Genomic DNA, 11,205 nt, shown 5'->3' on the forward strand with positions numbered 1-11,205 from the left:
CTGGAACCATGGGCTGCTTATGTTTCTTGGGTCTTGTTGTGCACGTGATTTAGGGATTTTCGAGACTATCTCGGTGCTCTCAAGGGCATCTCCTATTGTCATGGCCTGCGCGACCTCTTTAGTAGTCATCTCTCTGATGTCCCTGGCATCCTGAGATGCTACCATCTTGTTGTTCCACAAATCTCTCAACTACTCAGGTAGGTGCTCAAATAACACCTTCAACCCCAACAGGTCAAATGGGTCTGGGTTCAGAAATCTCTGGGAGCACAACAGCTCAATTCTCAAATGGCCAAGTGTTGTTCGCTAGGTAGCCCTTTGCAATTAATAATGCCTTTTGAATTCAAATTTGACCGTTCCCCCCAAATCTGGTCCATTAATGCTCCCTTGGTAGCAGATTTTCCCAAATCTAGCCCATAAAGCCTACCTCAAATACCTACCACCCGCTCCATTTGATCTCAAACCAAGCATGACATTGTGAACAATCACTATAACGGTCACTTTCCAACTAACCCACGTGGCAGCGTGCAGCTACCCTTGTGCTATCACAAACCTTGTGACACTTCATTCCTACGCACATTCCTGCCATTACGCAACTCTCAGGCAGAGAGTTTATAGTCCCGTGCCTCCTTTCAATCGCCTGGAGTGCTAAGACTATGCTCCCTATGGCTATTCAGATGGGAAGAGTTCACCATTTAACTTCGCTACTGGTTACTTTTCTTGGGAGGATTCCACCATTTGACTTCACCAACCACATCATGTCCCTATCCAAGGTCTCCTCAATAACATATGGTCTAATCCAAGCCATCAAACTAATCAACTCTCGGTGGTAGTCCCCAAGTTCATCAACATAAATGAGCTCATTCTGTCCTATCACCATGGTCTTTTTATCAAGAAAGTCCTTCTTTCTTGTGTCCTTTGGCTTCTTAACTTATGCTTTAGGGGTCTTGACCTAGGTTCAGAGTTAATTAGCCAAACAAATCCCTACACTACATGCCCTTTCAGCAACAACCCGTGCAACGCAGACTGAGGTCTCACCCGAAGCAGTATGGGAGATGCTAGAACCAAGTTTCCACACCATTGAAATGTCTTAGGGGTCGATTTAGTTCAACTGTGAGTGGCTTCATGCGCTGCCCTAACCTGAGAGGCCTCCGTGATCTATTATAATCGCTTTCGTAGAGTCCTAACCAGGGACTGAGGTGTTTTCCACTACTAAGGCAACAATCTGTGCTATTTCCCCAAGTTACACCACGGATCTTACTATCTCCTTATAACTGTTAGTTAACTTCATGTAAATAGATTCTTTATCTTATATTCACTTAATCAACACAATCATATATGTTCGCATCATATAAACAACAGAAATGTAATTGATACCCAATACATTCAATGCAGAAAATAGTAAAGATATACATAGGAATGGTATAAAAATTCTCTTAATGTTTCAATTGGTTACAGACTCAACCTTCCCTGTGCACTTAGCTGTAGGGGTTTGCACACTCAGCTGCAGAGCCTACTCCTACTCTACGACCCAAGACTTGACACTACACTTAGATAGAACTCAATTCTTCATCTTCATTCCTCAATTCCACGGACCATGGGTAGATCTCTAAAGCTGACATTACATTACAAAAATGAGGGTGGATAACCCTATGGCTCATTTACAAGTTTGCACTCCATGCCCACAAAACACGGAGTCTTTACATCGGATTTAGTCAAAATCTGTGCTTTAAGCCCCAAAACTTCCCTTGGGGGATCCTGCACCCACACACCGCGGATGGACGGATCTCATGGGAGCGCAAAATCTCCTATACGTAATATTCTGATGAGGAGATAAAGCGATGGTAAAACCAGTTACACGAGGTAACCATGATGAACTGTAATATCATGACAAGATTGCTGTGCTACCTATTGACGAAAGTGAGGGATATGCCTACTTATGATGGGATAAGTGAGGTAGATAATTTCCTAGATAAGTTTGAATGGGAGGTGCCGGAAAAGTGTTATAGACATTTTTGTGCCTTACAGCATTGAGCATGAAATGTCCATAATCCAAGGGATCCAAAGTCCCTAAAATAGTTGTTCCGGCCCCTAAAGGAACAAGGTCAACCAATGACAGCTTCTCCCAGAAGTTCTCCACCAAAAAACACTCAGAAACAGTCAATTCAGGATCAATTCAGATGCTCTACTAGCTGCCTGCGTTGCAATGCACCCCAGTACACTAGCCAGGTGCGTTGCAACGCACCTAAATGCACTACCAGGGTGCGCTGAGTGAGAAATGCCAAATGGCGGTGTCATTCCGCGAGGTGTATAGACACTGGAAGCTTCCAGAATCTTCCTCAATGACACTTGCCTCAATGAATTCGACTAGTGATGAGTAAGAGGCTCTTAACCTCCAAGTGGAAGCAAGAACTGACAGAGAGAAGCCACAAGTAAAAACATAAGCTGACTCATCCTCTCTGCTTACATCTATATATGGATCTCTCACCCAGAGATTCAAGAGGCTGGAATTTTGTACTTTGCAGAGAATTGCTGTTGGTTTGAGATTGAGATTAGTATTGGGTGATTTATGCTTTGTTGGAGGAGAGGAAGGGATTCCTTTGCTGGGAGGTAGATGCTGGATCGGGACTCACTTGGTTGTATCTCCTCTTGGACTTTATTATCATATCAATAAAACTATTTGAGTTTCTCCTATATGCTTGTATACAAATGATGTTTTGTTATATTTGCATGTTTAGTTTAATCTGATCCTAAACTAGTTATGAAAGTAAATCTATGTCTTTGCGTAGTTTTACTCTCTTGTGATCTTGCAGAAACTTGGTAGCTGGACCAGTGAAGGAGCAAGCAGTAGGAAGCGAACAAAGGAGAGAGCGATTGGATCGACAAACTAGCGGAAGACACCGGTTAGTTACATCCTTCTTCTCCATTTACATTTCATAAAGAAGAATACGAAGATAGTTTTCCTTGTTTGTTGCTAAGGCACTATCACACCTTAGAGTGGGATAGGGGCATTCTGAATGGATACTTTTCCCAACAACAAATTGGCAACTCCACTGGGGATCGTTTCTAGTTAGTTTATTTGTGTTTCCATTGATTGTTTGTTTCATAAACACAAGAAGAAGCAATCGAAAAGCATTTGCCATTATCAAATGCGAAGTAGTTGCTACTTCAATCCTTTCACTAGGATTTGTTTATGATCTGAACAGCTAATCCACAAATTCTCTAACAGCCCTTTGTGATAGATCTTAGTCCTCCTTTAAATCATCACTCTAATTGTACCTAATTGATAGCTTTCATCCGGCCAAAAACCGTAGATTAAACTGCAAACCGTAACCCAGAACCCAGAAACAACTCTCGTTTCTGCTTCAGCGCAGACTCTGTGAAGAGGTTCTGCATTTCACCGTAGGTCCCGAGAGGGCTACCTGTGCTGAAGTTCAGTTTCTCTGTGCTGAGGGTGCGCTGATCAGCTTTGGCCTTGTGTAGCTGTGGTTCCCTGCTTCCTTTTGCTCAGTTTTATCTCTATTTTTTGCAGCATGTTATCAGTGTGTGTACCTATTTGAAACCCCTTTTCTTTGCCTCAATTCCGCCTCAGTTGTATAAAGAAACTATATTTTTTCTTTGTGTATTTGTTACATCATTTGCAGTTTCCCATTACAAAAGTAAACTAGTCATACTGTCGCCCTTAGATATAGACCTGTCGTAAGTGTCGTTTTGATCTTAGGAGTGAGTTTGTTTGCTGTTCACAGTTGATTACGCTTTTACTTTCATCTTTTGGTTTGAATTTATGCATTTCTAGTGTCGAAACAAGTAAATCATAAAGTGTTGTAATCATCTTTTTGATTTCAAAAAGGAAACTTGTTTGTGTGTTCACTTGAAATCGAATTCAAATTTGTACAACAACTTTCTTTTTAGGCATCAATATTAAGAAAGTGAAAACAAATACATGCATATGTGCATTTGCATTTTGACAGTTTGTATGTTGATTTAGGAAAAGTGCATTTATAGTGTTCTCTATGCTCTTTGAGAAAAGATGGTGTCTTTCTTTTCCCCTTGTAGCTAGGATTTTCATTGTTGAAAAGATATAAAAGCTTACTTATCATCTTTAGACTGCATTTAGGAATTGTATCATACATCTCGTGGTGATCCAAAAAGGCAAACTTCTAAGAAATATCAACCTAAAATAAATTGAATGAACTTAACAACGCTTTGTAACTTAACGCACAACATAGAGGTCTAGGCTAGAGACGTGTTCCGGCGTCGTAAAACCTGGTCACTGGTCGCCTCACTGATGGTTGCGTGATTCCTCCTGAGAGACAATAAGTGCCAGTATGGATTGTGCTCCCACGTACCGTCGAGTATATATTGGGAGACCCCTATAGGCATAAAACCTTTATCCATAGGAAGCCGTGTCAGCCGCCCTATTGATCGCAATGCACTGAACACAACATTCGGGAAGATTGACCGCCCGTACCTTAAAAAGTATTCTGCGGTTTTGCGAAAAGTTTGGCACACCCTCTACCTAGAACTCCAGAGCAGTCCCTTTCATTCCTTTTCAGACTCTTTAACGGAAAAGGTCCATCTGAGCACTTGTCACTTCAGGCTCATTAAAAATCGAAGGAGACTAGAGTCATCTTTTGCTTTTTCTCGACTCTTTAAAATTGAAAAAGCAAGTTGTGTCTAAAAGCGTCTAAAATTCATTTAATTCGGAAACATATTTCCCCTTTTGTATTTTAGTTGATCGAGTAATCCGCAATCATGGAAGAAAGTCAATTGAAACCCCGTCGTTCGCGGAGGCTAACGAGCCAACCGTCTTTGTCTCCGGAATCGAAAACAGTACGGACAAAGCGAACTCGTTTAACCGGTTCGAAATCTCCCATTAAGGTTAGAACAAGTGTTCCAACAACATCCGAGATTCCGGTTACTCCAAACATTTCTGGAAACCCTGCCTCTATAGAAGAAGTTCAGCAGCCACAGAGGGACAATGATACTGATCCTAGTCTGAGAGCAAACACTTGTGTGACTGAACTAGTTCCATCAGCAACCGGTTCGGAGAGTCTTGCTCCTCAAACATCTGTCGCTGTCGATTCAACCCCTTCTTCAGCACCAAAAATATTTTACGGACCTGACGGTCTTCCCCTTCCACCTGGTTTGATTGCGATAGAGGAAATTGTAGAAGATCCGCAAGCAAGTACTCCAACACATTTTAGAGTCGGGGTCACTCTATTTCCTTCGACATCAGAAGTTAGTCTGCCACCAGTGGAAGTTCCTGTAGAATCGCTAGGTAATATTTTGGATAGAATCAAAATGTCTGAACAACCATCAACATCTAGGACTGTGTTGAATGACACAGCGATAGTAGAACTCCCTGCCGTCACTCCGACAATGTTTACCGGTGTACCATCTGTCCCGACTAGCTCACAACCGCTAGAAGGAGTCCATCCAGGGACTATTTCGATAGTATGGTCCATTCCTGTTTGTTCCTCCGGAATAATATCCGACAACTCTTATGTTAAGACTCGACAAATTGATCCATTTGGAGGTCAATTTGGGCAATCCAGTCCCCAAGGGCAGACCATCCCCTTGAGTTCCGGGTTACCACCGTATGGGGGGTAGTATGCTCTTTCATTACCCCCTCCGGGAGGATATCCATATGGGAGTTCACAACAGTATTCAGGTTATACTGGAATTACATCAAGTGGTTGGGTACCTATGCTACCCCAACAACCAAGGGTTGTATATTCAATGCAACAATGTGTACCTATGTCGAACATCCCGACAACACCAGCTATTGTAACAGTGTCACAAGTTCAAACGCTGCCTGTTGTATGTCAACCTCAAATTTCTCAGGTTGTAATGCAACAGCCCCTTGACCCTGTGACTCAACCACAATCGCCAACTGGTGGGACGACACAGGTCCAAACGGGTACAATTACCCCACACCTTGGTCCAACGGTTAGTATAGCGCAACAGAACATGGCTTCACAACCGTGGCTGGTGCAATACCATCAATCACAATTCCAACAAGTGTACCAAGGTTCTGAGCAGCAGATCTTTGTGAACAGTGGACAGCCGTACATTCAAAATGGTCAAAATCAACCACTTTACAGTGGTCAAGTCCACCAACCGTATCAGTCATACCAGCATCAACTACATTATGCTGGTATGCAAAGGCCAACTGCTCAGGCAATTCCATCGTATCCTGGGTATGCTTCACCTAACCTGAATCAACAGTTACCATTCGTGGCAACTTTAGAGTTACCCGATTTACACCGGTTAACAAACGATCCAATTGCTTACGCCCCTTGGTGGCCAGCGATCCCTCATAAACTCCCATCAGACATTCCTAAATTTAATGGAAATCCAGGTGAGGACCCATTGAATCATGTGATGACATTTCATCTATGGTGTTCATCAAACACCCTAAACAATGATTCGATAATGCTTCGCCTTTTTCAGAGGACGTTAACGGGTCCAGCGGAAAAATGGTATATTGAATTGCCTAGAGCTTCGTTTGACAATTTCAGTACCTTAGCCACGACTTTCTTAACCCATTTTCAATTACTGATAAGGTATGAAACGGGAACGGAAATCTTAACCAACTTCAAACAGACAACGGCCACTCACATATCTGATCATATACATGAGTGGCAACGTTGTCGTAGGATGGTAAAAATGTACGTTCCCGATCAGCTATTAGCTGAATGGTTTATCAAGTCGTTACTTCCTGCCATAACGGAAGATGTGGCGAAGGGGGGAGTCGTAACGGAAGAGCAAGTTATCGCTCGCGCACAATATCTAGACTTGGTCTATACTCAGTCTGGCACGCTCTACGACAAAATACCTGACGCCCCTAGACCGGAATTCTCAATTCCTCCTCCTCCTAAATCAAACAATGACTCTCATGTTGGCGATGGTGTGATTGGCACGACAAATGCGAAATCGACAAAGGCTGCATCCAAGAAAGCCCGTAAGATTTCAGATCAAAATGCAAAAGACGAAATTCTTGCTTTGGAAGTAAATGCCGTATCAGCAGATAAAGGCAAAGAAACCAAACAACCAGGAAGCAAGAAGAAACAAAACAAAGGGAATGAAGCACAGAATGCAGAAAGGAAACCATGAAATGAAAGAGCTCAGGTTTAGCTCCTACCTGGTCCAGACGGCGCCGAGAATCGTCCACAGAATCTCCCGAAATCAGCTGATGAAAATCAAGGGGGAAGAGGCACCTCCAAAGCTCCAACAAACCAAGTTCAAATGAAATGGTAAAATGAGAGGTAAAAACACTTTTTAATTGCTTTTTACGTAGTTCAAAGTGAAATATTAGTGTTTTAATCTCATTTTCAAGCAAATGTTATTCATTTCTAACTAGTTTGATGCAGCAATTGAGGGTACAGTACTATCTTTGAAAAGGGCAAAGCTATTTATGGTAAAAAATCAAAACTAGACCATGTTATCGAGCAGTTTTAGCACATAGTTCATGCTCATTAAAAAATAAACATAAGATCGAGCAGTGTTTTTCCGCGTTTAAGCTCGTTAAAAAATGAACTACCCTCCGGTAAATAACCACCGTGAATGTAACATTATCAGCCATTAAAGCCTTGTTCGTGTTTTCACCATCACCTCCACTTTTCCATTGGCCGATCATTCACCTCCATTTGATTGTTTACCCATTTTGAGGAACAGTTGCGAAGAGTGATTTCACTAGCCATCCTTGTGACACTGCCGTGATTGGAAAATTCCAACCCTTACCTGGAATCAGCTGCTACCCATTTTATCACTCGTTCCTCAAAAGATGAGTCTTCTTTAAGCTCTTTTCATCTGACTCGTAAAATATGAAAAGATTGTCGAGTTTTGGCCTTCCAGCTCGTTAAAGCAACCGGAAGTGCTATCCCTCCTCTAGATTTTAATCTTTTTGGACCTGAGGGATTATTGCACAAAAAGATCGAGCGCTTGTTTTGTTCGGCTCGTTAAAACTATCGAAGATTCATCCCTTCTGTATTGTTTTATACTTTTTCGGACTTAAGGGATTAGATGACGAAAAAGGAACTTTGGAGTTATCTTTACGTACCTTTTCAGACTCTCTAAAAATGAAAAGGACCGAGTTATCTTTGTCGTTAAACTCGTTAAAAACATTAATAGCGACAAACTTGTCTTTAGACGAGAACGAGTTTCACTATCACTAGGCTCGTTAAAACATAGCGATGGGTTTGCCCAAAGGGCAAATTATAGAACAAGCATATGTTATCCTCCTCAAGCTTGACAAAAATAAAGAGGTACTAGTCAGTAATGACTGGGGAAAAATTGGGAAGAAACTCAAAGAACTTTTATTGGTAGCGAGTCGCTCTTGAACATGACACTTCCGCTCCGTGCCTGAGTCTGGTTGGGTTGTTTCATTCACCGGTCACATCACCATGGTCTCGCCATACCATCCATCTTTGCGGTAAATGCTACCAATCCATCACATAAGTGTCGCCGATATGTTCAAGAGAAGTCATCCAGAGAAGTCAACCATGTCCCATCCACTACCATACATTATCCTTCATTCTTTCATGACCGCCACCCTGAACCATATATCATCAGATCGTTTTCACCTCCATCAAAATCATTTGCTCCATTCCGTGTCACTGATGTGGGATACATCAAGGCCCTCCTTTGATGGATCGCTTCTTGTCGACATCAGCTCATTATCCAAGAAGTTGATCTAGGAACACCCCGTTCAGTACTTTGAAGCTTGCATGCCTCAATGGCAAGTTTCTCACTTCCAGCGACAGGTATACATCAATGACCTTCGACCGAAAGATTTTGCGTGGTGTTCGACGTCAAGTCCTTTATTCACACCACGTGAATTGTACTGTAGTACCTTGAGGGTCATTATCATTATCGGTGATTCCTTTCGCGCTTGTTAACAGTTTACATCATTGACTGGTAATCAAGTGATGTCTTTCCATGTTCGACTTCAAAACTTTTCTCACATGGATCGACTTGTACTTAGAGTGAAGATTAGACGAGTTTGAAGACCCCAGATCTAGTTTCATCCATCCGGGCTGCGATATATATTCAGGAAAGATAAAGACATTGACATGTACAGCATTGCAGCAGATAATCATCCTACCAAAAGGATGATGATTTCATCAAAATCATCAGTCTACCATCAGACGATTGTCTGTTCTATTTACAGAAAAATGAATTTATAAAGCTGAGCATGGGAATGCCCGCCTCAGCTAGATCATGAAAACAGTATGAAAAATAATGTGTTGTATTGTATCTTATTACAGGTCTCCTCCCAGCATTGGAAGAACTTCGGATCCTCCTAATAAAGCATTTCACCCAATAAACGGCCTCATACTTTAGGGGGCAACTGTTATAGACATTTTTGTGCCTTACAGCATTGAGCATGAAATGTCCATAATCCAAGGGATCCAAAGTCCCTAAAAGAGTTGTTCTGCCCCTAAAGGAACAAGGTCAACCAATGACAGCTTCTCCCAGAAGTTCTCCACTAAAAAACACTCAGAAACAGTCAATTCAGGATCAATTCAGATGCTCTACTAGCTGCCTGCGTTGCAATGCACCCCAGTACACTAGCCAGGTGTGTTGAAACACACCTAAATGCACTACCAGGGTGCGCTGAGTGAGAAATGCCAAATGGCGGTGTCATTCCGCGAGGTGTACAGACACTGGAAGCTTCCAGAATCTTCCTCAATGACACTTGCCTCAATGAATTCGACTACTGATGAGTAAGAGGCTCTTAACCTCCAAGTGGAAGCAAGAACTGACAGAGAGAAGCCAGAAGTCAAAACATAAGCTGACTCATCCTCTCTGCTTACATCTATATATGGATCTCTCACCCAGAGATTCAAGAGGCTGGAATTTTGTACTTTGCAGAGAATTGCTATTGGTTTGAGATTGAGATTAGTATTGGGTGATTTATGCTTTGTTGGAGGAGAGGAAGGGATTCCTTTGCTGGGAGGTAGATGCTGGATCGGGACTCACTTGGTTGTATCTCCTCTTGGACTTTATTATCATATCAATAAAACTATTTGAGTTTCTCCTATATGCTTGTATACCAATGATGTTTTGTTATATTTGCATGTTTAGTTTAATCTGATCCTAAACTAGTTATGAATGTAAATCTATGTCTTTGCGTAGTTTTCCTCTCTTGTGATCTTGCAGAAACTTGGTAGCTGGAACAGTGAAGGAGAAAGCAGCGGGAAGCGAACAAAGGAGAGAGCGATTGGATCGACAAACTAGCAGAAGACACCGGTTAGTTACATCCTTCTTCTCCATTTACATTTCATAAAGAAGAATACGAAGATAGTTTTCCTTGTTTGTTGCTAAGGCACTATCACACCTTAGAGTGGGATAGGGGCATTCTGAATGGATACTTTTCCCAACCAAAAAAGTAACATTTCCAGGCCTTGAATTGGGTACTGCGTGCTATACCCTTGAGGTGGTTGGGTATGCACAAAGGGAGCTTTGAAGACTGGAGTGAATGTAGGAGAATGAGGCGGACATGTTTTGTGAAGTGTAAGATGTGACTAACAGACAAGTATGATGGACGGGATGATCCATGCATGTATCTCGCTAGGTGGATGCTGACATATGGAAAGAAACCTATGCGGATACGCATGAACTCCGTGCTGAGAGCTATGGTCAATAAACTTGTGTTGGGGGGGAAGATGTGTAGTTGGATCTTAAGGTTGGATAGAAAGTATGGGGAAGAACAATCGCGCAAAAGGCTATCCACGTGGAAGTAGTTGATAAGGTGTGCAACACACAAAAAAAGGTAAGCAATGCGCAAGAAAGTGGTTGGAACCTACGCGTACCCAGGCAGACGCCTTTTCGTGTGGTCGATAGAGTAGAAGCCATAATGCCTACAGAGTCTATCATGTCTATTCCGTGCATAGTGGCGCTAACAGGGGTAACAGATCGCGTAGCCCTGGAAGAAAGGCTTGTGCAGTTGGAAGAGATCGAAGAAGAACGGTTGGGACTTGATGAAGAGATCCAGCAGGGTGATCTTAGACTCCAGGAACTCATGAATGAAAGATTTTGGTTCAGGGAGAAGACCACCAGGGTGGAAATAGAAGTGAAGAAGCTTGAGGAAGGAATACATCAGGACTTCCTTGATAAAAATACCATGGTGATAAAGCAGGAGGAGCTTGGTTATGTTGACAAACTTAGGGATTGCCACTGAAATTTTATCAGCTTGATGCA

This window comes from Pinus tabuliformis, chromosome 5_1 (assembly GCF_031772625.1).
Source record: "Pinus tabuliformis cultivar Carrire ecotype Pingquan chromosome 5_1, CPIR1, whole genome shotgun sequence".
Classification (NCBI taxonomy): domain Eukaryota; kingdom Viridiplantae; phylum Streptophyta; class Pinopsida; order Pinales; family Pinaceae; genus Pinus; species Pinus tabuliformis.